Below are 26,089 nucleotides of genomic sequence, written 5' to 3'. Positions count from 1 at the left end.
CAAGCATGGCCAGAAGCGCTGGAGCCCAAAAATGTAACAAGCATTGGAAATGCAATAGGTCTCGCAGCATTAGAGTTAGTGCATTTAGAATTGTTTATGGGTTTTTTGTTGTAAATCTTTTGCATTTTTTTTTTTTTTTGCCAATGCTAAAGAATTACAAATCAAAAAAGCAATAAACAATTGTAAAAGCTGTAACTAAAAATCCTACGAGACCTATTGCACTGTGTGAGGGTGAGGTGTTGAGGGTGAGTGAGGGTGGGGATGAGTGAGGAGTTGAGTGTGAGTGAGGTGTTGAGGGTGAGTGAGGTGTTGAGGGTGAGTGAGAGTGAGAGTGAGTGAGGGTGAGGGTGAGGGAGGGTTATTGCGAGTTAGGATGAGGGGTTGAGGGTGGGTGATGGTGAGGGTGAGGTGTTGAGGGTGAGTGAGGATGAGTGAGGGTGAATGAGGAGTTGAGGGTGAGTGAGGGTGAGTGAGGGTGAGTGAGGGTGAGTGAGGGTGACTGAGTGTGAGTGTGAGTGAGGGTGAGTGAGGGTGAGTGAGGGTGAGTGAGGGTGAGTGAGGGTGAGGTGTTGAGGGTGAGTTGTTGAGGTTGAGGTTTTGAAGGTGAGGTGTTGAGGGTGAGGTGTTGAGGGTGAGGTGTTGAGGGTGAGGTGTTGAGGGTGATTGAGTGTGAGTTAGTGAGGGTGAGGTGTTGAGTGTTAGTGATGGTGAGGTGTTGAGGGTGAGTGAGGGTGAGGGTGAGTGAGGGGGAGGGGGAGGCGTTGAGGATGAGTGACGTGTTTAGGGTGAAGTGTTGAGGGTGTGGGTGAGGAATTGAGGGTGAGGGAGGGTGAGTGTGGGTGAATTGTTGAGGGTGAGTGATTGAGGGTGAGGTGTTGAGGCTGATGTTTTGTGGGTGAGTGAGGGTGAGATGTTGATGGTGAGTGAAGGTGAGGTGTTGGGTGAGGCGTTGAGGGTCATTGAAGTTGAGGGTGGTTGAGTGAGGATGAGTGAGAATGAGGGTGAGTGAGGAGTTGAGGGTGAGTGAGGGTGAGGTGTTGAGGGTGAGTGAGGGTGAGTGAGTGTGTGATGTTGAGGGTGATTGAGGATGAGTGAGAGTGAGGGTGAGTGAGGATTTGAGGGTGAGGCGTTGAGGGTGAGGTGTTGCTGGTGAGTGAGGGTGAGAGTGATTGAGTGTGAGTGAGTGTCAGTGAGGGTGAGGTAGCGTCTTACTGATTGCCCGTGAAAAGCCCAATTATCTTCTTATATGTGAAAAAGAATGAAATGCGATAGGTACATTTTACAAAAAAAATTGTGAGCTTATGTGTTGTATTTATTGTTATAAAATAGCACTCGCTCGGTAGGGAGGCTACTTCAGAGCTGATAAAAACAGAATTATACATTTAATAAACTGTCATTTTTTGTCCTGTGTGTTTAAGCGTAGTTGAGACATTGACAGCACGAGTCTGAAATATAAATGAAAACAACGCAGCAGGACCCGGCGCCTTTTCATCCCTAAAAGTATTTACCATTTGAGGAAGGACAAGGCGCGAACCCGAAATGCATCGAGGGGTGTGATGTACAAGTTGCCTATCTAGAATGTGAACGATTGTCCGATAAAGTATTTCAATCAATCATGCAATAGAAGTATAGAAAATTATTTTCAGCAAAGAAAAGACAAATGCACCAGTTTACGTTGGGATGACTGAATGCCAGCCACGGATACAAGAAAATTTATCAGGGATTCCAGGCTGCAATCGCGTAGAGTGTTAGGGGGTGTGAGGGGGGGAGGATGAGTGAAGTTATTTGCGTAAGAGAGTGTGTGAGTGTGTTAGTGTGAGGGTGAGTAAGTGTGTGTGAGGCTGAAGGTGTGTGATGGTGTATGAGGGAGATGTTGTTTTAGCGTTACTGAGCGTGTGTGAAAGAGTGTGATAGTTTTGTTGTGTGAGGGTGATGTTAAGAGTGTGTGTATATGTTAATAATAATTAAGTAATGTGTTGTTTGTAACTAAAGGTGTCCCCTTTGTATTACTTCAGTCTTATGTGTATATTAGTATGTAATTTTAAATGTGTATGTATTGTACTAACTATGTGTATGTTTTGTAACATGTTTGTGTAGTCTCGTTTTTATGTTTTTTTTAAAATGGCCGACGTATAGCGTCACGTCGACGTCTGCTATGTTTAGCGGTCTAGTTTATTTTTGAGTTGTGTGTGTTTTTTGTTTACGTATTTTTCTAGCCAATCGGAGCGCGACGTTTTTGACGTAGCGTTCCGATTTGCATACGTCAACCGTTGAATTCCCCATTGATCGAGAATGTTGGTGCGCGGAAGGCGTGTTCTTGTCCCGGTGGTGTTGCTGCGTCGTTTGACAGGTAAGAATGTATTCCTAAGTTTATTTTAATGTAATGTAATGTAGTATATATACACTATGTAAAATTTAAATACTTGCTAAATTTATTTAATTCACTCGTAATATTTGTAAATGTTTGTAATGTAACATAAAGTAGTGTTTTTTATTGGCGATGTGTAATGCATATGTTTTGTTAAACTGTAATGTAATGTATTAATGTCCTTTTTTTGGTAATTTGACATACAAAAGGGGTTTGTTTCATTTCGAAGTGGTAAATGTGTTGTAATATATTGATGTAAGTTGTTTTTTTATTATTTTTTTGTGTGATGCTGAAGTAGTCGGATAATTTGTTATTGACGTACTTGAAGTATGAAATGAAACTTTGTGTCTTTGCTGACTGTAGTATTTTTAGCAATGTATGAACGACATGTACAGTGAACTAATGTATTTTTCGTTAGATTTTTGTGACTGACTCTTTCTATGTTCGTAATATGTTTTATTGTATTTGAACTAATTCCGTCTGGATAAATGCTATTGTGTTAAGCGTTTCTTTTTTTGTGTAAATCTCGACTATTGTATTCAATGCGTCCCATTTTCCGGATGAATCGTTCTTGTTTATTTCCCTCTGAAAAATTTGATTGTTTCTGAATTTTTGTTTATTTCGTCATATTTGCTTTATATTAGACGGAATTCCGTGAGAAGAAGTGCTATTGTTGTATGCGTCCGGTTTTTTGTGTAACTGTTGACTACTGTCTTTAAACCGTCCCATTCTCCGGATGAATAGTGCTTGTTTATTGCCCGGCGAAAAAGTTGCCTGTTTCACTTGTGTCTTTGTATCTCCTCGTCCTCGCTTCCTGCCACATATTTGTATTTGTTTCCTTTGTGTAATATTGTTGTAATATCGTACGAATTAAATTTACTTTTTGGCCCGAAGACTGATTAACATCCTTGCATCCTTTTAGGTCAATGATGTTAAGTTTTTTTTGTGTCTAACGTATCTGATGCTATACTCCGTCGACCCCCTTGTTTTCCGTCCTGAAATTTCTTTATGTGTAAGAAAATGGCCTAACATTCCTCAAATTGCAGAGTGGGTGAATGCTGCAGAGTGGGTGAATGCTGCAGAGTGGGTGAATGCTGCAGAGTGGGTGAATGCTGCAGAGTGGGTGAATGCTGCAGAGTGGGTGTATGCTGCAGAGTGGGTGAATGCTGCAGAGTGGGTGAATGCTGCAGAGTGGGTGAATGCTGCAGAGTGGGTGAATGCTGCAGAGTGGGTGAATGCTGCAGAGTGGGTGAATGCTGCAGAGTGGGTGAATGCTGCAGAGTGGGTGAATGCTGCAGATTGGGTGAATGCTGCAGAGTGGGTGAATGCTGCAGATTGGGTGAATGCTGCAGATTGGGTGAATGCTGCAGATTGGGTGAATGCTGCAGATTGGGTGAATGCTGCAGATTGGGTGAATGCTGCAGATTGGGTGAATGCTGCAGATTGGGTGAATGCTGCAGATTGGGTGAATACTGTCTATTGGGTGAATGCTGTCTATTGGGTGAATGCTGTAGATTGGGTGAATGCTGTAGATTGGGTGAATGATGGAGATTGGGTGAATGATGGAGATTGGGTGAATGATGGTGAGTGGGTGAATGATGCAGAGTTTCTGAAAGATGGATAGTGTGTGAATGATGGATAGAGTGTGAATGATGGAGAGGCAGAGTGCTGTTGCGTTTTTGAGTGTTAGTGTGTGTAACTGAGGGTGAGTCGTTGAGGGTGAGTGAGGGTGATGTTGAGTGAAGGTGAGGGTGAGGTGTTGAATGGTATTGAGGGTGAGGGTGAGGTGTTAAGGGTGAGTGAGTGTGACTTGTTGAGGATGAGTGAGGGTGAGTGAGGTGTTAAGAGTGAGGTGTTAAGGATGAGATGTTGAGGGTGAGTGATGGTGATGTTGAGTGTAGATGAGGGTGATGTGTTGAGTGTGAGTGAGGGTGAGTGATGGTGAGGGTGAGTGAGGGTGTGGAATTGTGGGTGAGGTGATAAGGGTGAAGTTAGTGAGGGTGAGGTGTTGAGGGTGAGGGTCTGAGGGTATGCTGTGCTGTACCTGCTCCGTGTGTGAGGGAAGCTTGCACTGTTGCCGCCTGTGCTGTACCTGATGTATGTGTGATGAAAGCTTGCACTGCTGCTGTCGGTGCTGTACCTGTTCCATGTGTAAGGGAAGCTTGCACTGCTGTTGGCTGTGCTGTACCTGCTCCGTGTTTGAGTGAAGCTTGCATTGCCGTTGCCTGTGCAGTACCTGCTCCGTGTGTGATGGAAGCTTGCACTGCAGCTGCCTGTGCTGTACCTGATGTATGTGTGAGGGAAGCTTGCACTGCTGCTGTCGGTGCTGTACCTGTTCCATGTGTAAGGGAAGCTTGCACTGCTGTTGCCTGTGCTGTACCTGCTCCGTGTTTGAGTGAAGCTTGCATTGCCGTTGCCTGTGCTATACCTGCTCCGTGTGTGATGGAAGCTTGCAGTGCAGCTGCCTGTGCTGTACCTGATGTATGTGTGAGGGAAGCTTGCACTGCTGCTGTCGGTGCTGTACCTGTTCCATGTGTAAGGGAAGCTTGCACTGCTGTTGGCTGTGCTGTACCTGCTCCGTGTTTGAGTGAAGCTTGCATTGCCGTTGCCTGTGCTATACCTGCTCCGTGTGTGATGGAAGCTTGCACTGCTGCTGTCGGTGCTGTACCTGTTGCATGTGTAAGAGAAGCTTGCACTGCTGCCGCCTGTGCTGTACCTGATCTATGTGTGAGGGAAGCTTGCACTGCTGCTGCCTGTGCTGTACCTGCTCTGTGTGTGAGGGAAGCTTGCACTGCTGCCGGCTGTGCTGTACCTGATGTATGTGTGAGGGAAGATTGCACTGCAGCTCTCGGTGCTGTACCTGTTCCATGTGTAAGGGAATGCTGTTGCCTGTGCTGTACCTGCTCCGTGTTTGAGTGAAGCTTGCATTGCCGTTGCCTGTGCTGGAGCAGCTCCGTGTGTGATGGAAGATTGTGAGATCTGGCATAACGGAAGGATTGGTAGTGCGTGCACAGTTTTTTTTTTTGTTTGTTTATTGTTGTAGTGAAAAGTTTTATGTATGCACTGTGTATGTTCTCTTTGTGTGTTTTCTTTTTTATATTTTCTTTATTTCAGGGAATGAGCTGCTACGATGGACAGGTAATGACAAATTAATTTGCATAATATTGAAGCGTGTCTTTGTGACTTTTATACTTTTGTTTATTGATTTGCTTATTGTAAAGCTAATGTAATTATTTTATTAGGTCTCTCTGCTCGCATGTACTTTCTGCCTGGCTTCTTGCATTTGATTTTTATTTTATCAATGGCTGCTATTTCGGTGTATTTGTTGCCATGGATTGTGTTCCGTTTTGCCGTACGTGTTTTTTGGTCGCACTTGGCTTGTGTATACGTTTCTAAAATTATTTAGTGTATGTAATTAAAAGTTTTTTTTTTTCTGTTCTAGTAAAGGGTATTACGCAATGTATTCCCTTTACGTTTGTTACGTAAGGGATGTTAGCGTTCTATTTTTTAATTGATGGTGATGTAATTATGAGCGTTACGTAATTTTTTGCCAATCGCAGCTCTACGTTGTGTGACGTAGCGTTGCATTTGACATGCGTCAACGGGGCTTTTTCCAAATTGATGTGAATGTTCGTGCGGTAAAGGTGTGTTATTCCTCCGTGTTTGTTGCTGCGTCGTTGCGTGTGTGAGTGGCGTTGCGTGGCTGAGTGGCGTTGCGTGGGTGAGTGGCGTTGCGTGGGTGAGTGGCGTTGCGTGGGTGAGTGGCGTTGCGTGGGTGAGTGGCGTTGCGTGGCTGAGTGGCGTTGCGTGGCTGAGTGGCGTTGCGTGGCTGAGTGGCGTTGCGTGGGTGAGTGGCGTTGCGTGGGTGAGTGGCGTTGCGTGGGTGAGTGGCGTTGCGTGGGTGAGTGGCGTTGCGTGGGTGAGTGGCGTTGCGTGGGTGAGTGGCGTTGCGTGGCTGAGTGGCGTTGCGTGGCTGAGTGGCGTTGCGTGGGTGAGTGGCGTTGCGTGTGAGTGGCGTTGCGTGTGTGAGTGGCGTTGCGTGGGTGAGTGGCGTTGCGTGGCTGAGTGGCGTTGCGTGGCTGAGTGGCGTTGCGTGGCTGAGTGGCGTTGCGTGGGTGAGTGGCGTTGCGTGGGTGAGTGGCGTTGCGTGGGTGAGTGGCGTTGCGTGGGTGAGTGGCGTTGCGTGGGTGAGTGGCGTTGCGTGCCAGAGTGGCGTTGCGTGCCAGAGTGGCATTGCGTGGGTGAGTGGCGTTGCGTGGGTGAGTGGCGTTGCGTGGGTGAGTGGCGTTGCGTGTGTGAGTGGCGTTGCGTGTGAGTGGCGTTGCGTGTGTGAGTGGCGTTGCGTGGCTGAGTGGCGTTGCGTGGCTGAGTGGCGTTGCGTGGCAGAGTGGCAGTGCGTGGCTGAGTGGCGTTGCATGTGTGCGTGGCGTTGCGTGTGTGAGTGGCGTGTGTGAGTGGCGTTGCGTGGCTGAGTGGCGTTGCGTGGGTGAGTGGCGTTGCGTGGGTGAGTGGCGTTGCGTGAGTGAGTGGCGTTGCGTGGGTGAGTGGCGTTGCGTGGCTGAGTGGCGTTGCGTGGCTGAGTGGCGTTGCGTGGCTGAGTGGCGTTGCGTGGGTGAGTGGCGTTGCGTGGGTGAGTGGCGTTGCGTGGGTGAGTGGCGTTGCGTGGGTGAGTGGCGTTGCGTGGGTGAGTGGCGTTGCGTGGGTGAGTGGCGTTGCGTGGCTGAGTGGCGTTGCGTGGGTGAGTGGCGTTGCGTGGGTGAGTGGCGTTGCATGGGTGAGTGGCGTTGCGTGGCTGAGTGGCGTTGCGTGGCTGAGTGGCGTTGCGTGGCTGAGTGGCGTTGCGTGGGTGAGTGGCGTTGCGTGGGTGAGTGGCGTTGCGTGGGTGAGTGGCATTGCGTGGGTGAGTGGCGTTGCGTGGGTGAGTGGCGTTGCGTGGCTGAGTGGCGTTGCGTGGGTGAGTGACGTTGCGTGGCTGAGTGGCGTTGCGTGGCTGAGTGGCGTTGCGTGGCTGAGTGGCGTTGCGTGGCAGAGTGGCAGTGAGTGGCTGAGTGGCGTTGCATGTGTGCGTGGCGTTGCGTGTGTGAGTGGCGTGCATGAGTGGCGTTGCGTGGGTGAGTGGCGTTGCGTGGGTGAGTGGCGTTGCGTGGGTGAGTGGCGTTGCGTGGGTGAGTGGCGTTGCGTGGCTGAGTGGCGTTGCGTGGCTGAGTGGCGTTGCGTGCGTGAGTGGCGTTGCGTGCCTGAGTGGCGTTGCGTGGTTGTTTTAGCGTTACTGAGCGTGTGTGAAAGAGTGTGATAGTTTTGTTGTGTGAGGGTGATGTTAAGAGTGTGTGTATATGTTAATAATAATTAAGTAATGTGTTGTTTGTAACTAAAGGTGTCCCCTTTGTATTACTTCAGTCTTATGTGTATATTAGTATGTAATTTTAAATGTGTATGTATTGTACTAACTATGTGTATGTTTTGTAACATGTTTGTGTAGTCTCGTTTTTTTTTTTTTTTTTAAATGGCCGACGTATAGCGTCACGTCGACGTCTGCTATGTTTAGCGGTCTAGTTTATTTTTGAGTTGTGTGTGTTTTTTGTTTACGTATTTTTCTAGCCAATCGGAGCGCGACGTTTTTGACGTAGCGTTCCGATTTGCATACGTCAACCGTTGAATTCCCCATTGATCGAGAATGTTGGTGCGCGGAAGGCGTGTTCTTGTCCCGGTGGTGTTGCTGCGTCGTTTGACAGGTAAGAATGTATTCCTAAGTTTATTTTAATGTAATGTAATGTAGTATATATACTATGTAAAATTTAAATACTTGCTAAATTTATTTAATTCACTCGTAATATTTGTAAATGTTTGTAATGTAACATAAAGTAGTGTTTTTTATTGGCGATGTGTAATGCATATGTTTTGTTAAACTGTAATGTAATGTATTAATGTCCTTTTTTTGGTAATTTGACATACAAAAGGGGTTTGTTTCATTTCGAAGTGGTAAATGTGTTGTAATATATTGATGTAAGTTGTTTTTTTATTATTTTTTTGTGTGATGCTGAAGTAGTCGGATAATTTGTTATTGACGTACTTGAAGTATGAAATGAAACTTTGTGTCTTTGCTGACTGTAGTATTTTTAGCAATGTATGAACGACATGTACAGTGAACTAATGTATTTTTCGTTAGATTTTTGTGACTGACTCTTTCTATGTTCGTAATATGTTTTATTGTATTTGAACTAATTCCGTCTGGATAAATGCTATTGTGTTAAGCGTTTCTTTTTTTGTGTAAATCTCGACTATTGTATTCAATGCGTCCCATTTTCCGGATGAATCGTTCTTGTTTATTTCCCTCTGAAAAATTTGATTGTTTCTGAATTTTTGTTTATTTCGTCATATTTGCTTTATATTAGACGGAATTCCGTGAGAAGAAGTGCTATTGTTGTATGCGTCCGGTTTTTTGTGTAACTGTTGACTACTGTCTTTAAACCGTCCCATTCTCCGGATGAATAGTGCTTGTTTATTGCCCGGCGAAAAAGTTGCCTGTTTCACTTGTGTCTTTGTATCTCCTCGTCCTCGCTTCCTGCCACATATTTGTATTTGTTTCCTTTGTGTAATATTGTTGTAATATCGTACGAATTAAATTTACTTTTTGGCCCGAAGACTGATTAACATCCTTGCATCCTTTTAGGTCAATGATGTTACGTTTTTTTTGTGTCTAACGTATCTGATGCTATACTCCGTCGACCCCCTTGTTTTCCGTCCTGAAATTTCTTTATGTGTAAGAAAATGGCCTAACATTCCTCAAATTGCAGAGTGGGTGAATGCTGCAGAGTGGGTGAATGCTGCAGAGTGGGTGAATGCTGCAGAGTGGGTGAATGCTGCAGAGTGGGTGAATGCTGCAGAGTGGGTGAATGCTGCAGAGTGGGTGAATGCTGCAGAGTGGGTGAATGCTGCAGAGTGGGTGAATGCTGCAGAGTGGGTGAATGCTGCAGAGTGGGTGAATGCTGCAGAGTGGGTGAATGCTGCAGAGTGGGTGAATGCTGCAGATTGGGTGAATGCTGCAGATTGGGTGAATGCTGCAGATTGGGTGAATGCTGCAGATTGGGTGAATGCTGCAGATTGGGTGAATGCTGCAGATTGGGTGAATGCTGCAGATTGGGTGAATGCTGCAGATTGGGTGAATGCTGTCTATTGGGTGAATGCTGTCTATTGGGTGAATGCTGTAGATTGGGTGAATGCTGTAGATTGGGTGAATGATGGAGATTGGGTGAATGATGGAGATTGGGTGAATGATGGTGAGTGGGTGAATGATGCAGAGTTTCTGAAAGATGGATAGTGTGTGAATGATGGATAGAGTGTGAATGATGGAGAGGCAGAGTGCTGTTGCGTTTTTGAGTGTTAGTGTGTGTAACTGAGGGTGAGTCGTTGAGGGTGAGTGAGGGTGATGTTGAGTGAAGGTGAGGGTGAGGTGTTGAATGGTATTGAGGGTGAGGGTGAGGTGTTAAGGGTGAGTGAGTGTGACTTGTTGAGGATGAGTGAGGGTGAGTGAGGTGTTAAGAGTGAGGTGTTAAGGATGAGATGTTGAGGGTGAGTGATGGTGATGTTGAGTGTAGATGAGGGTGATGTGTTGAGTGTGAGTGAGGGTGAGTGATGGTGAGGGTGAGTGAGGGTGTGGAATTGTGGGTGAGGTGATAAGGGTGAAGTTAGTGAGGGTGAGGTGTTGAGGGTGAGGGTCTGAGGGTATGCTGTGCTGTACCTGCTCCGTGTGTGAGGGAAGCTTGCACTGTTGCCGCCTGTGCTGTACCTGATGTATGTGTGATGAAAGCTTGCACTGCTGCTGTCGGTGCTGTACCTGTTCCATGTGTAAGGGAAGCTTGCACTGCTGTTGGCTGTGCTGTACCTGCTCCGTGTTTGAGTGAAGCTTGCATTGCCGTTGCCTGTGCAGTACCTGCTCCGTGTGTGATGGAAGCTTGCACTGCAGCTGCCTGTGCTGTACCTGATGTATGTGTGAGGGAAGCTTGCACTGCTGCTGTCGGTGCTGTACCTGTTCCATGTGTAAGGGAAGCTTGCACTGCTGTTGCCTGTGCTGTACCTGCTCCGTGTTTGAGTGAAGCTTGCATTGCCGTTGCCTATGCTATACCTGCTCCGTGTGTGATGGAAGCTTGCACTGCAGCTGCCTGTGCTGTACCTGATGTATGTGTGAGGGAAGCTTGCACTGCTGCTGTCGGTGCTGTACCTGTTCCATGTGTAAGGGAAGCTTGCACTGCTGTTGGCTGTGCTGTACCTGCTCCGTGTTTGAGTGAAGCTTGCATTGCCGTTGCCTGTGCTATACCTGCTCCGTGTGTGATGGAAGCTTGCACTGCTGCTGTCGGTGCTGTACCTGTTGCATGTGTAAGAGAAGCTTGCACTGCTGCCGCCTGTGCTGTACCTGATCTATGTGTGAGGGAAGCTTGCACTGCTGCTGCCTGTGCTGTACCTGCTCTGTGTGTGAGGGAAGCTTGCACTGCTGGCGGCTGTGCTGTACCTGATGTATGTGTGAGGGAAGATTGCACTGCAGCTCTCGGTGCTGTACCTGTTCCATGTGTAAGGGAATGCTGTTGCCTGTGCTGTACCTGCTCCGTGTTTGAGTGAAGCTTGCATTGCCGTTGCCTGTGCTGGAGCAGCTCCGTGTGTGATGGAAGATTGTGAGATCTGGCATAACGGAAGGATTGGTAGTGCGTGCACAGTTTTTTTTTTTGTTTGTTTATTGTTGTAGTGAAAAGTTTTATGTATGCACTGTGTATGTTCTCTTTGTGTGTTTTCTTTTTTATATTTTCTTTATTTCAGGGAATGAGCTGCTACGATGGACAGGTAATGACAAATTAATTTGCATAATATTGAAGCGTGTCTTTGTGACTTTTATACTTTTGTTTATTGATTTGCTTATTGTAAAGCTAATGTAATTATTTTATTAGGTCTCTCTGCTCGCATGTACTTTCTGCCTGGCTTCTTGCATTTGATTTTTATTTTATCAATGGCTGCTATTTCGGTGTATTTGTTGCCATGGATTGTGTTCCGTTTTGCCGTACGTGTTTTTTGGTCGCACTTGGCTTGTGTATACGTTTCTAAAATTATTTAGTGTATGTAATTAAAAGTTTTTTTTTTTCTGTTCTAGTAAAGGGTATTACGCAATGTATTCCCTTTACGTTTGTTACGTAAGGGATGTTAGCGTTCTATTTTTTAATTGATGGTGATGTAATTATGAGCGTTACGTAATTTTTAGCCAATCGCAGCTCTACGTTGTGTGACGTAGCGTTGCATTTGACATGCGTCAACGGGGCTTTTTCCAAATTGATGTGAATGTTCGTGCGGTAAAGGTGTGTTATTCCTCCGTGTTTGTTGCTGCGTCGTTGCGTGTGTGAGTGGCGTGTGTGAGTGGCGTTGCGTGGCTGAGTGGCGTTGCGTGGGTGAGTGGCATTGCGTGGGTGAGTGGCGTTGCGTGGGTGAGTGGCGTTGCGTGGGTGAGTGGCGTTGCGTGGGTGAGTGGCGTTGCGTGGCTGAGTGGCGTTGCGTGGCTGAGTGGCGTTGCGTGGCTGAGTGGCGTTGCGTGGGTGAGTGGCGTTGCGTGGGTGAGTGGCGTTGCGTGGGTGAGTGGCGTTGCGTGGGTGAGTGGCGTTGCGTGGCTGAGTGGCGTTGCGTGGCTGAGTGGCGTTGCGTGGCTGAGTGGCGTTGCGTGGGTGAGTGGCGTTGCGTGTGAGTGGCGTTGCGTGTGTGAGTGGCGTTGCGTGGGTGAGTGGCGTTGCGTGGCTGAGTGGCGTTGCGTGGCTGAGTGGCGTTGCGTGGCTGAGTGGCGTTGCGTGGGTGAGTGGCGTTGCGTGGGTGAGTGGCGTTGTGTGGGTGAGTGGCGTTGCGTGGGTGAGTGGCGTTGCGTGGGTGAGTGGCGTTGCGTGCCAGAGTGGCGTTGCGTGCCAGAGTGGCATTGCGTGGGTGAGTGGCGTTGCGTGGGTGAGTGGCGTTGCGTGGGTGAGTGGCGTTGCGTGTGTGAGTGGCGTTGCGTGTGAGTGGCGTTGCGTGTGTGAGTGGCGTTGCGTGGCTGAGTGGCGTTGCGTGGCTGAGTGGCGTTGCGTGGCAGAGTGGCAGTGCGTGGCTGAGTGGCGTTGCGTGGGTGAGTGGCGTTGCGTGAGTGAGTGGCGTTGCGTGGGTGAGTGGCGTTGCGTGGGTGAGTGGCGTTGCGTGGCTGAGTGGCGTTGCGTGGCTGAGTGGCGTTGCGTGGCTGAGTGGCGTTGCGTGGGTGAGTGGCGTTGCGTGGGTGAGTGGCGTTGCGTGGGTGAGTGGCGTTGCGTGGGTGAGTGGCGTTGCGTGGGTGAGTGGTGTTGCGTGGGTGAGTGGCGTTGCGTGGGTGAGTGGCGTTGCGTGGGTGAGTGGCGTTGCGTGGGTGAGTGGCGTTGCGTGGCTGAGTGGCGTTGCGTGGCTGAGTGGCGTTGCGTGGCTGAGTGGCGTTGCGTGAGTGAGTGGCGTTGCGTGTGAGTGGCGTTGCGTGTGTGAGTGGCGTTGCGTGGGTGAGTGGCGTTGCGTGGCTGAGTGGCGTTGCGTGGCTGAGTGGCGTTGCGTGGGTGAGTGGCGTTGCGTGGGTGAGTGGCGTTGCGTGGGTGAGTGGCGTTGCGTGGGTGAGTGGCGTTGCGTGCCAGAGTGGCGTTGCGTGCCAGAGTGGCGTTGCGTGCCAGAGTGGCGTTGCGTGCCAGAGTGGCGTTGCGTGGGTGAGTGGCGTTGAGTGGGTGAGTGGCGTTGCGTGGGTGAGTGGCGTTGCGTGGCTGAGTGGCGTTGCGTGGCTGAGTGGCGTTGCGTGGCTGAGTGGCGTTGCGTGGCTGAGTGGCGTTGCGTGGGTGAGTGGCGTTGCGTGGGGGAGTGGCGTTGCGTGGGGGAGTGGCGTTGCGTGGGTGAGTGGCGTTGCGTGGGTGAGTGGCGTTGCGTGCCAGAGTGGCGTTGCGTGCCAGAGTGGCGTTGCGTGCCAGAGTGGCGTTGCGTGCCAGAGTGGCGTTGCGTGGGTGAGTGGCGTTGCGTGAGTGGCGTTGCGTGGGTGAGTGGCGTTGCGTGGCTGAGTGGCGTTGCGTGGCTGAGTGGCGTTGCGTGGCTGAGTGGCGTTGCGTGCCAGAGTGGCGTTGCGTGCCAGAGTGGCGTTGCGTGCCAGAGTGGCGTTGCGTGCCAGAGTGGCGTTGCGTGCCAGAGTGGCGTTGCGTGGGTGAGTGGCGTTGCGTGGGTGAGTGGCGTTGCGTGGGTGAGTGGCGTTGCGTGGGTGAGTGGCGTTGCGTGGGTGAGTGGCGTTGCGTGGGTGAGTGGCGTTGCATGGGTGAGTGGCGTTGCGTGGCTGAGTGGCGTTGCGTGGCTGAGTGGCGTTGCGCGGCTGAGTGGCGTTGCGTGGGTGAGTGGCGTTGCGTGGGTGAGTGGCGTTGCGTGGGTGAGTGGCGTTGCGTGGGTGAGTGGCGTTGCGTGGCTGAGTGGCGTTGCGTGGCTGAGTGGCGTTGCGTGGGTGAGTGGCGTTGCGTGGGTGAGTGGCGTTGCGTGGGTGAGTGGCGTTGCGTGCCAGAGTGGCGTTGCGTGCCAGAGTGGCGTTGCGTGCCAGAGTGGCGTTGCGTGCCAGAGTGGCGTTGCGTGGGTGAGTGGCGTTGCGTGGGTGAGTGGCGTTGCGTGGGTGAGTGGCGTTGCGTGGGTGAGTGGCGTTGCGTGGGTGAGTGGCGTTGCGTGGGTGAGTGGCGTTGCGTGCCAGAGTGGCGTTGCGTGCCAGAGTGGCGTTGCGTGCCAGAGTGGCGTTGCGTGGGTGAGTGGCGTTGAGTGGGTGAGTGGCGTTGCGTGGGTGAGTGGCGTTGCGTGGCTGAGTGGCGTTGCATGGCTGAGTGGCGTTGCGTGGCTGAGTGGCGTTGCGTGGCTGAGTGGCGTTGCGTGGGTGAGTGGCGTTGCGTGGGGGAGTGGCGTTGCGTGGGGGAGTGGCGTTGCGTGGGTGAGTGGCGTTGCGTGGGTGAGTGGCGTTGCGTGCCAGAGTGGCGTTGCGTGCCAGAGTGGCGTTGCGTGCCAGAGTGGCGTTGCGTGCCAGAGTGGCGTTGCGTGGGTGAGTGGCGTTGCGTGGGTGAGTGGCGTTGCGTGGGTGAGTGGCGTTGCGTGGGTGAGTGGCGTTGCGTGGGTGAGTGGCGTTGCGTGGGTGAGTGGCGTTGCGTGGCTGAGTGGCGTTGCGTGGCTGAGTGGCGTTGCGTGGCTGAGTGGCGTTGCGTGGGTGAGTGGCGTTGCGTGCCAGAGTGGCGTTGCGTGCCAGAGTGGCGTTGCGTGCCAGAGTGGCGTTGCGTGCCAGAGTGGCGTTGCGTGCCAGAGTGGCGTTGCGTGGGTGAGTGGCGTTGCGTGGGTGAGTGGCGTTGCGTGGGTGAGTGGCGTTGCGTGGGTGAGTGGCGTTGCGTGGGTGAGTGGCGTTGCATGGGTGAGTGGCGTTGCGTGGCTGAGTGGCGTTGCGTGGCTGAGTGGCGTTGCGTGGCTGAGTGGCGTTGCGTGGGTGAGTGGCGTTGCGTGGGTGAGTGGCGTTGCGTGGGTGAGTGGCATTGCGTGGGTGAGTGGCGTTGCGTGGGTGAGTGGCGTTGCGTGGCTGAGTGGCGTTGCGTGGGTGAGTGGCGTTGCGTGGCTGAGTGGCGTTGCGTGGGTGAGTGGCGTTGCGTGCCAGAGTGGCGTTGCGTGCCAGAGTGGCGTTGCGTGCCAGAGTGGCGTTGCGTGCCAGAGTGGCGTTGCGTGCCAGAGTGGCGTTGCGTGGGTGAGTGGCGTTGCGTGGGTGAGTGGCGTTGCGTGGGTGAGTGGCGTTGCGTGGGTGAGTGGCGTTGCATGGGTGAGTGGCGTTGCATGGGTGAGTGGCGTTGCGTGGCTGAGTGGCGTTGCGTGGCTGAGTGGCGTTGCGTGGCTGAGTGGCGTTGCGTGGGTGAGTGGCGTTGCGTGGGTGAGTGGCGTTGCGTGGGTGAGTGGCGTTGCGTGGGTGAGTGGCATTGCGTGGGTGAGTGGCGTTGCGTGGGTGAGTGGCGTTGCGTGGCTGAGTGGCGTTGCGTGGGTGAGTGGCGTTGCGTGGCTGAGTGGCGTTGCGTGGCTGAGTGGCGTTGCGTGGCTGAGTGGCGTTGCGTGGCAGAGTGGCAGTGAGTGGCTGAGTGGCGTTGCATGTGTGCGTGGCGTTGCGTGTGTGAGTGGCGTGCATGAGTGGCGTTGCGTGGGTGAGTGGCGTTGCGTGGCTGAGTGGCGTTGCGTGGCTGAGTGGCGTTGCGTGGCTGAGTGGCGTTGCGTGGCTGAGTGGCGTTGCGTGCGTGAGTGGCGTTGCGTGCCTGAGTGGCGTTGCGTGGCTGAGTGAAACAGGCAGAAACGTAAATGGAGAGGGGGGTGAGAGTTAAAAGAGAGAGTGAAACAGGCAGAAACGTGGAGAGTTAAAAAAAAAGCAAATGAATCTAAGCTGCGAGATGTGGCATAACAGAAGGATTGGTACTGCGTGCACCGCTGCTTGGGGTATCTGCGAGATTTGTGTAAGTAAATGGAGAGGGGGGTGAGAGTTGGAAGAGAGAGTGAAACAGGCAGAAACGTGGGGAGTTAAAAGAAAGAGGGAATGAATCTAAGCTGCGAGATGTGGCATAACAGAAGGATTGGTACTGCGTGCACCGCTGCTTGGGGTATCTGCGAGATATGTGTAAGTAAATGGAGAGGGGGGTGAGAGTTAAAAGAGAGAGTGAAACAGGAAGAAACGTGGAGAGTTAAAAGAAAGAGCGAATGAATCTAAGCTGCGAGATGTGGCATAACAGAAGGATTGGTACTGCGTGCACCGCTGCTTGGGGTGTCTGCGAGATTTGTGTAAGTAAATGGAGAGGGGGGTGAGAGTTAAAAGAGAGAGTGAAACAGGCAGAAACGTGGAGAGTTAAAAGAAAGAGCGAAAGAATCTAAGCTGCGAGATGTGGCATAACAGAAGGATTGGTACTGCGTGCACCGCTGCTTGGGGTATCTGCGAGATTTGTGTAAGTAAATGGAGAGGGGGGTGAGAGTTGGAAGAGAGAGTGAAACAGGCAGAAACGTGAATCTAAGCTGCGAGACGGAGAGGGAGGGAGAGAGGAGGAAAAAGAGAGGGGGAGTGAGACAGAGGGAGGAACACAGTTAGAGTGAGACAGAGGAAGACAGGAGAGAGGGAGGGGGAGCTATAGATGTAGGGAGAGCGCGAGAGAAAGAGAGCGATAAAATTATGTGTATGCCGGGAGGGCTCAGTGCACGAAGCCTTCGGCTGCAGGGTCCTGTGATTAACTTCATGGTCAGTTTTATGTTGTTGCTGTCCCTCCAAGCGCAATGCCGCTGCCAGCAATACCAGCATCAAAGAAAACAAGACGGAGGGAAGAGAGGGGAGAGGGGAGAGGGGAGGGGGGAGGAGAAATGCGACACGGCGGGAAGGGGCAGGCAGGATGACTCAGGGGAGGGGGCGGAGCGGGGCAGAGCGGCATGTGGGTGTGAACAAGCCGGGCCTTTGAAGTGAAGCTAAGTTTCACTTCAAAGGTGTCGGAGGAATGCGGGCGGCTGTGCACGCGCTTTTAAGCTCAATGCACATGCGCATTGAGCTTAAAAGTCACGGGCACTGCAAGGAATCGCCACGATTCCTTGAAAGTTAGATAAAGTCTGGATGAGCCCCTATAGTCTCGCTTGCTCGATGCGCATGCGCATCGACAGGCGAGACCTAAAAATGACTCATATGACTGCCAGTAAAAATGAAACATGAAAAAGTCAAGTAGTAGGGTCGTGATTATCCATCCTATGTTGAACTTGTTGGTCTAGAAATTGCCGTAATTCTTCTGGTCGATGAAAAGATTTGGAAAAATTATCTTTCCATATGCGCATTGTAGATGGTTAAAAAATTCCATACTTGAATCCAAGGCTTCTCAACTGTGGACGAAGAGCAGCAAAATCCTTGCGTATAGCAACAGTTTCTTTGGCAAAGTCCTGGTGAATAAAAATGTTATTGCCATTCACCATCAGCGTAGGAATTTCTCTTGCAGCTTTCCTTATCAAAACTAGATGATGATGACGAAGGACTTTGAAAATCATTCGCCTAGGTTTAGTATTACGAGGGTTCCGATGAGAAGGGGTCCTATGGCCTTTATCCACTTCAAATTTTTCTGAGAATTTTACATTTAAAAGACCAGGAAGTAAATTCTCCAAATACAAACGACAATTAGAACCCTCAACTTCTTCAGGCAAATTAAAAATGCGAAGGTTGTACTGTCTATTGCGAATTTCCATATCCAATAGCTGAGAATGCATAGGAAGTATTTTTGCCTCCAAAGGTGTAAAAGCATCCACTTTGGTTTTATTATCTTGAATTTTGATGGAGTTGTCAGAAATTTTCATAGACAAACAAGTCATGTCTTTGCGCACACTTTTAACTTCTGACGCAATATTTTCAGTGTTAACACGAAGAGCTTGAATTTCTTCCAAAATTAAGAAAAGGGAAGGTTCAGGGGACTCCACTACCTTTGACTTAACTGGAGGCAGTGAAACTTGCTGCCTTCTTTTATTATTGACTGGAGTTTTATTATCCATTTTGAGGGGAAAAAAACCAACAAAAAATGAAATTAAAAGTCAAATTTGTAATAAAACTGCAGAGAAATGAAGAAATACAATGAATTAATCTTCAAAAGTAGTGGTGCAGCAGCTAAACAGGGTTGTGGGTGTGGCTAGGCCCAAACCAGGCCCTTTCCTGCTGATTACTCCGCCCCCTGGACACACAATTCAGGCAGTACCTTATGAAGAGGCTGGGAGCAGGAGCCAAGGAGCCAAAAACAACACTTCCGGCAGACAGAACGGCATAAAAACACCTCCAACGGTAGGGAACCTCATGGGGATTGAAGCGACCTCATTTGCACCGAAAAACTGACAGGAAAATCGTCGGTAAATGCAAATTTGGGCGTCCGACGTGACGAAGCTCAAACAACGGCGGCCATGTTGGATCGCGCGCTCGCGCGTCTCCTCCTTTAATTCCTATTTTAAGGGGAAAAGGCTTTATATAGGTAAAAGCTGCCTCACTCTATCTTCAGCTGCTGGATGATCCATGGGAGATTTTTAATTTTACAAGTTTTTTTGTCGCAGCTGTTAGAATTAGTAAAAAATACGGCATCCCTTGATAAATATTTAAAGTGGCGTTGCGTGCCAGAGTGGCGTTGCGTGCCAGAGTGGCGTTGCGTGCCAGAGTGGCGTTGCGTGGGTGAGTGGCGTTGCGTGGGTGAGTGGCGTTGCGTGGGTGAGTGGCGTTGCGTGGGTGAGTGGCGTTGCGTGGGTGAGTGGCGTTGCATGGGTGAGTGGCGTTGCGTGGCTGAGTGGCGTTGCGTGGCTGAGTGGCGTTGCGTGGCTGAGTGGCGTTGCGTGGGTGAGTGGCGTTGCGTGGGTGAGTGGCGTTGCGTGGGTGAGTGGCATTGCGTGGGTGAGTGGCGTTGCGTGGGTGAGTGGCGTTGCGTGGCTGAGTGGCGTTGCGTGGGTGAGTGGCGTTGCGTGGCTGAGTGGCGTTGCGTGGGTGAGTGGCGTTGCGTGCCAGAGTGGCGTTGCGTGCCAGAGTGGCGTTGCGTGCCAGAGTGGCGTTGCGTGCCAGAGTGGCGTTGCGTGCCAGAGTGGCGTTGCGTGGGTGAGTGGCGTTGCATGGGTGAGTGGCGTTGCGTGGGTGAGTGGCGTTGCGTGGGTGAGTGGCGTTGCATGGGTGAGTGGCGTTGCATGGGTGAGTGGCGTTGCGTGGCTGAGTGGCGTTGCGTGGCTGAGTGGCGTTGCGTGGCTGAGTGGCGTTGCGTGGGTGAGTGGCGTTGCGTGGGTGAGTGGCGTTGCGTGGGTGAGTGGCGTTGCGTGGGTGAGTGGCATTGCGTGGGTGAGTGGCGTTGCGTGGGTGAGTGGCGTTGCGTGGCTGAGTGGCGTTGCGTGGGTGAGTGGCGTTGCGTGGCTGAGTGGCGTTGCGTGGCTGAGTGGCGTTGCGTGGCTGAGTGGCGTTGCGTGGCAGAGTGGCAGTGAGTGGCTGAGTGGCGTTGCATGTGTGCGTGGCGTTGCGTGTGTGAGTGGCGTGCATGAGTGGCGTTGCGTGGGTGAGTGGCGTTGCGTGGCTGAGTGGCGTTGCGTGGCTGAGTGGCGTTGCGTGGCTGAGTGGCGTTGCGTGGCTGAGTGGCGTTGCGTGCGTGAGTGGCGTTGCGTGCCTGAGTGGCGTTGCGTGGCTGAGTGAAACAGGCAGAAACGTAAATGGAGAGGGGGGTGAGAGTTAAAAGAGAGAGTGAAACAGGCAGAAACGTGGAGAGTTAAAAAAAAAGCAAATGAATCTAAGCTGCGAGATGTGGCATAACAGAAGGATTGGTACTGCGTGCACCGCTGCTTGGGGTATCTGCGAGATTTGTGTAAGTAAATGGAGAGGGGGGTGAGAGTTGGAAGAGAGAGTGAAACAGGCAGAAACGTGGGGAGTTAAAAGAAAGAGGGAATGAATCTAAGCTGCGAGATGTGGCATAACAGAAGGATTGGTACTGCGTGCACCGCTGCTTGGGGTATCTGCGAGATATGTGTAAGTAAATGGAGAGGGGGGTGAGAGTTAAAAGAGAGAGTGAAACAGGAAGAAACGTGGAGAGTTAAAAGAAAGAGCGAATGAATCTAAGCTGCGAGATGTGGCATAACAGAAGGATTGGTACTGCGTGCACCGCTGCTTGGGGTGTCTGCGAGATTTGTGTAAGTAAATGGAGAGGGGGGTGAGAGTTAAAAGAGAGAGTGAAACAGGCAGAAACGTGGAGAGTTAAAAGAAAGAGCGAAAGAATCTAAGCTGCGAGATGTGGCATAACAGAAGGATTGGTACTGCGTGCACCGCTGCTTGGGGTATCTGCGAGATTTGTGTAAGTAAATGGAGAGGGGGGTGAGAGTTGGAAGAGAGAGTGAAACAGGCAGAAACGTGAATCTAAGCTGCGAGACGGAGAGGGAGGGAGAGAGGAGGAAAAAGAGAGGGGGAGTGAGACAGAGGGAGGAACACAGTTAGAGTGAGACAGAGGAAGACAGGAGAGAGGGAGGGGGAGCTATAGATGTAGGGAGAGCGCGAGAGAAAGAGAGCGATAAAATTATGTGTATGCCGGGAGGGCTCAGTGCACGAAGCCTTCGGCTGCAGGGTCCTGTGATTAACTTCATGGTCAGTTTTATGTTGTTGCTGTCCCTCCAAGCGCAATGCCGCTGCCAGCAATACCAGCATCAAAGAAAACAAGACGGAGGGAAGAGAGGGGAGAGGGGAGAGGGGAGGGGGGAGGAGAAATGCGACACGGCGGGAAGGGGCAGGCAGGATGACTCAGGGGAGGGGGCGGAGCGGGGCAGAGCGGCATGTGGGTGTGAACAAGCCGGGCCTTTGAAGTGAAGCTAAGTTTCACTTCAAAGGTGTCGGAGGAATGCGGGCGGCTGTGCACGCGCTTTTAAGCTCAATGCACATGCGCATTGAGCTTAAAAGTCACGGGCACTGCAAGGAATCGCCACGATTCCTTGAAAGTTAGATAAAGTCTGGATGAGCCCCTATAGTCTCGCTTGCTCGATGCGCATGCGCATCGACAGGCGAGACCTAAAAATGACTCATATGACTGCCAGTAAAAATGAAACATGAAAAAGTCAAGTAGTAGGGTCGTGATTATCCATCCTATGTTGAACTTGTTGGTCTAGAAATTGCCGTAATTCTTCTGGTCGATGAAAAGATTTGGAAAAATTATCTTTCCATATGCGCATTGTAGATGGTTAAAAAATTCCATACTTGAATCCAAGGCTTCTCAACTGTGGACGAAGAGCAGCAAAATCCTTGCGTATAGCAACAGTTTCTTTGGCAAAGTCCTGGTGAATAAAAATGTTATTGCCATTCACCATCAGCGTAGGAATTTCTCTTGCAGCTTTCCTTATCAAAACTAGATGATGATGACGAAGGACTTTGAAAATCATTCGCCTAGGTTTAGTATTACGAGGGTTCCGATGAGAAGGGGTCCTATGGCCTTTATCCACTTCAAATTTTTCTGAGAATTTTACATTTAAAAGACCAGGAAGTAAATTCTCCAAATACAAACGACAATTAGAACCCTCAACTTCTTCAGGCAAATTAAAAATGCGAAGGTTGTACTGTCTATTGCGAATTTCCATATCCAATAGCTGAGAATGCATAGGAAGTATTTTTGCCTCCAAAGGTGTAAAAGCATCCACTTTGGTTTTATTATCTTGAATTTTGATGGAGTTGTCAGAAATTTTCATAGACAAACAAGTCATGTCTTTGCGCACACTTTTAACTTCTGACGCAATATTTTCAGTGTTAACACGAAGAGCTTGAATTTCTTCCAAAATTAAGAAAAGGGAAGGTTCAGGGGACTCCACTACCTTTGACTTAACTGGAGGCAGTGAAACTTGCTGCCTTCTTTTATTATTGACTGGAGTTTTATTATCCATTTTGAGGGGAAAAAAACCAACAAAAAATGAAATTAAAAGTCAAATTTGTAATAAAACTGCAGAGAAATGAAGAAATACAATGAATTAATCTTCAAAAGTAGTGGTGCAGCAGCTAAACAGGGTTGTGGGTGTGGCTAGGCCCAAACCAGGCCCTTTCCTGCTGATTACTCCGCCCCCTGGACACACAATTCAGGCAGTACCTTATGAAGAGGCTGGGAGCAGGAGCCAAGGAGCCAAAAACAACACTTCCGGCAGACAGAACGGCATAAAAACACCTCCAACGGTAGGGAACCTCATGGGGATTGAAGCGACCTCATTTGCACCGAAAAACTGACAGGAAAATCGTCGGTAAATGCAAATTTGGGCGTCCGACGTGACGAAGCTCAAACAACGGCGGCCATGTTGGATCGCGCGCTCGCGCGTCTCCTCCTTTAATTCCTATTTTAAGGGGAAAAGGCTTTATATAGGTAAAAGCTGCCTCACTCTATCTTCAGCTGCTGGATGATCCATGGGAGATTTTTAATTTTACAAGTTTTTTTGTCGCAGCTGTTAGAATTAGTAAAAAATACGGCATCCCATGATAAATATTTAAAGTGGATCGATTGTGCCTACATGATTATTGTTTTTAAGCTTGCGTTTTTAATCCTGATTTGTTTTTATTGGAGTGATTTATTGCTATATATGTATTAATGGCAGCCAGGGCTTTTAGGTGATTTAATGAATTCTGGCTTTGTAAAATTGTCTTTTTGTTTTATTAAGTCGCCCATATTTATTGATGATTTGTATTTTAGAGGTTTTTACTGTGTAGTGTATTTTGATAAATGTACTGTATTTTTATTGTTCTTATTAACCGAATAAAGTGGTTTGACTGACTGACAGTGGAGCTCTTGGTTCCCTAGGCCACTTCTGAGCAGAGGCTCAGAGCAGTCTTCCCCTCACCACCACCAATCCTCTAATACAGAAGGTCACTAGATGCATATATCCATTGGTATGTAGTTTCTATATGCTCCTCCTGCTATTTTATAAGCATGTGTTCCGTCAAGCAAACATTTCAGTCAGTGGTGGTTGTATCTACTTATTGTCCTATCTGAACTACAAATTATGTCTACCTTTACATGTTTATGTCTACCTTTACATGTTTATGATGATGCCAATGCAAAATATCCAACAATAAATATTCAATTGAAATTAGATTTTCTTACGAAATGTTGTATGGTCTTTAGGGCAGGCTGTACTCAAATTCATTCTGTCTTTGTACTAATTGGCAAAACTGACCACAACCTCAATTTATCTAAAGAATTCCATTGATGTTGAATGAAGCATAGGCTTCCTGAACTTGACACCACAAAACCTCCTTCACATGCTGATGACGTGTGATGTTTCTATAAACTCATACTGATGTTTCAACAATTGGTGTCATATTCATCTAGAATATCCCAGTAAATATTTGTAAAGCATATCACTAATTTATATTAAAGTAGTCAAAATTTGCTTTTAATGTCTAATTTATCACCAAGACTATATTGTACCAAATGGATTATGAGAGTAAATACTGCTTATTGTAAGTTGTCTAATAATTCATCAGTTTTAAAGAATAGCCCTCATCATATTCCTGAAATGATGACTGAATTGACCCATGAGTCCCACTCCCTACTGACTACTGAGAGCTGCAGTCCTTTTATTTCCTTATATGTGTAAGGAGGTGCCTGGCTCCACACATCGCATCTAGCGAGGTTGGTTTTTCTCACATTTTGTTTCCTAATACTAACGCTAACACGGGAGACTGCAAAGTGCTTGGGAGCATTTCCTTCTTTAAATGTGCCATACTCTTCTCGCGATAAAGTACTACCATGCAGCGAGTGGGTGTTGTGTGTGCTGGCAGTACACCAAAGGTGCACCACAGGCAAACCTAGTGAGTTTCACCATGCCCACACTGCACTCTGCACCAGATAATTTGGTCTTTCTGCAGAACTCATGACTAATTAGCTTATTTACTCTCCTCGTTTAGGTGATTTGCTTGTAAAATTAGTAGTTTTAAATAATGAGTACTTCCCTTTGGCCCTGACTCCAGTTGGGCATGCAAGTTCACTTCCCACACTTGCCTGGCTACAACCCCTGCTATTGTCCTCTAACTCCTATAGCTGGTCTATCCGTGTCAGTTCTTTTCCCAGGTATTACTTGGACATATGGAATATTCCAAACACGGGGCTCCAAACAAGAAAAAATCCTGAAATTACACTTGCAATTCCTGAAAGTTTTTCCATAATCTGCTTATACCACCTTCTTAAATGAAGTGAAGGTGTGTCTGTAATGTACTCATCATGCTTCCTATGCACATTTCCTCTCCCACCATCGACGATGCTGATTACATGATTTTTAAGATACTAAGTAATCCCTTGAATCATTATTGGGGCACAGATTTACAAACGTTTCACTATCAAGACAGCTTTCAGCTTCAGATTAGCCAATCTTATTGCTTATGTCCTGAATGCGATTTTTATTTCACTGGGGGATCTCAACCATTATCTTAATGATTCATTCTGCTCAGCCTTATTTTAAGAGCTGGCTTCTCTGGGACTCATGACAATGCAACCTGTGCACACTGTGGGACAATTAATTTTCACATTGCCCACATAACGTCTACAACACTTATTGGGCTATCTTGAACGGACTACTATGTGGAACCGATTAGTCTTGCTTTCAATGCTTCTTACTTAACCACCGCGTTGCAACACCATCGCAAGCAGTGATGCGACTAGTCCAAACTCCGCTGGAGGTTGTTAAAGATGGATCTCTCGTCTTATCACCTATTATTCCTGATGATGATAAATAAACAATATTTATAGTTACTTTGAGTCCCATGCTATGGCTACTCTGAGCAAGTACAAATATAAGATTTCTGCTGACACAAATGGCACATCACTTTCCTCATTTAATCAGCAGACCCCGAACTTGAGATGTTGTTACTGTCTACTAAATCAGAAACTCTCTCAGACCCTTTCCACTTAGTAACCTTATTTAAGTTTGCAACTTACTTCTGCCCCATCTTTTAGAACTCTGTAACACTTCCATAAAATGTGTCTGAGTTACAGATTGCTAGAAACATGTCCGTGTTATCCCAATACTAATGAAAAGCTCGGCTAGTCCTCAGATTGTTGCTACCTACCACCCTATCCCACAACTCTTTCTACCTGTGAAAGTTCTAGAGAAAATTATTAATAAACAACTCACCAATTTCTTAGAAACTAATGATATTCTTGACATCTCTTATCCCAGTTTCCATGCCAATCACTGCAAAGATTCTGCTCTTAATGCTGCCATGGACAGTCTCAGAATGATTACAGACTAGGGGGGCTCAGCATCCTTGCTCCTTCTTCAACTGTCAACAGTGTATTGTACGTACTATGTCTCATCTTGTTCTTCTGGAAAGAATCTTTCAAAACAGTGTCTGCCAACATACTCTGAAATGACTAGCTTCCCTCCTAGCAGATAGAACCCAGGTTGTAAGCACTTCCTCCTACAACCCTGCAGCTACTTGCCTAAAAAGGGATACTTTCTTGGCTCATCAGTGAGTCCCAAGCTGTTTAATGTATATTTGCTGTCGCTAGCCAAATTAGTGTGTTCTTTTGGCTTTTGCAGCTTATTTTAAGATGACTACACTCAAATTGTCACTATCTAGGATAACCGCTTTATCACCAAAAACCAATTTCCAAGCAGGTATTTGTGCTGTTTCTTTTTGGATGCACTGGAACGTCCTAAACCTTTACTCAGATAAAACTGAAGTATTTCTCGTAGTTATACAAGCCCACATATTATCTAACGAATGGTAGGCGACGGTGCTAGGTGCAACCCCCACTCAGGTTCAGTCGGTAAGAAATCTAGGCTTTATACTCACTGATGCATTGTCTATGGCTCAAAAAGGATAACAAATTATGACCATCTGCTTTGTCATCCAGAAAATGATTAGAAAGAAATTTAGGATCCTTCCATTGGATGTGTGCAAACCCATCATCGATTCTCTCATTATTTCAAGGCTAAAATATGGCAACTCACTGTATCCTGGTATTTTCGTAGAATTACTTGTGCAACTGCAAATGATACAGAACTCAATTGCTAGATTGAGCCTTATTCTGCCTCAACATGTCCACATATGCCCATTTTATCTGGAATTTGCACTGGACTCCTACATCAAGGAGAGCTACCTTCAAAACGGTCTGCTTGACTCAAAGAGCTTTGACTGGCTTAGACCTTAAAAATCTTCAGAACAAGATTCACCCACAACCGCTTAATAGGCTGCTTCAT

The 26,089-nt window shown here is 48.8% G+C and overlaps 1 protein-coding gene across 2 annotated transcripts in view; it reads left to right on the top strand.

The window, feature by feature from the left end:
• The window catches only part of LOC144824860 (retinol dehydrogenase 7-like), a 322,966-nt gene that overhangs the window by 272,214 nt on the left and 24,663 nt on the right, over positions 1-26,089 (top strand). The window lies entirely within an intron of this gene.

This window comes from Lissotriton helveticus, chromosome 3_1 (assembly GCF_964261635.1).
Source record: "Lissotriton helveticus chromosome 3_1, aLisHel1.1, whole genome shotgun sequence".
In the NCBI taxonomy this organism is placed as follows: Eukaryota; Metazoa; Chordata; class Amphibia; order Caudata; family Salamandridae; genus Lissotriton; species Lissotriton helveticus.
The sequence above is the reverse complement of the archived record's forward strand: the minus strand, read 5'-3'. Positions and strand labels throughout refer to the sequence as shown.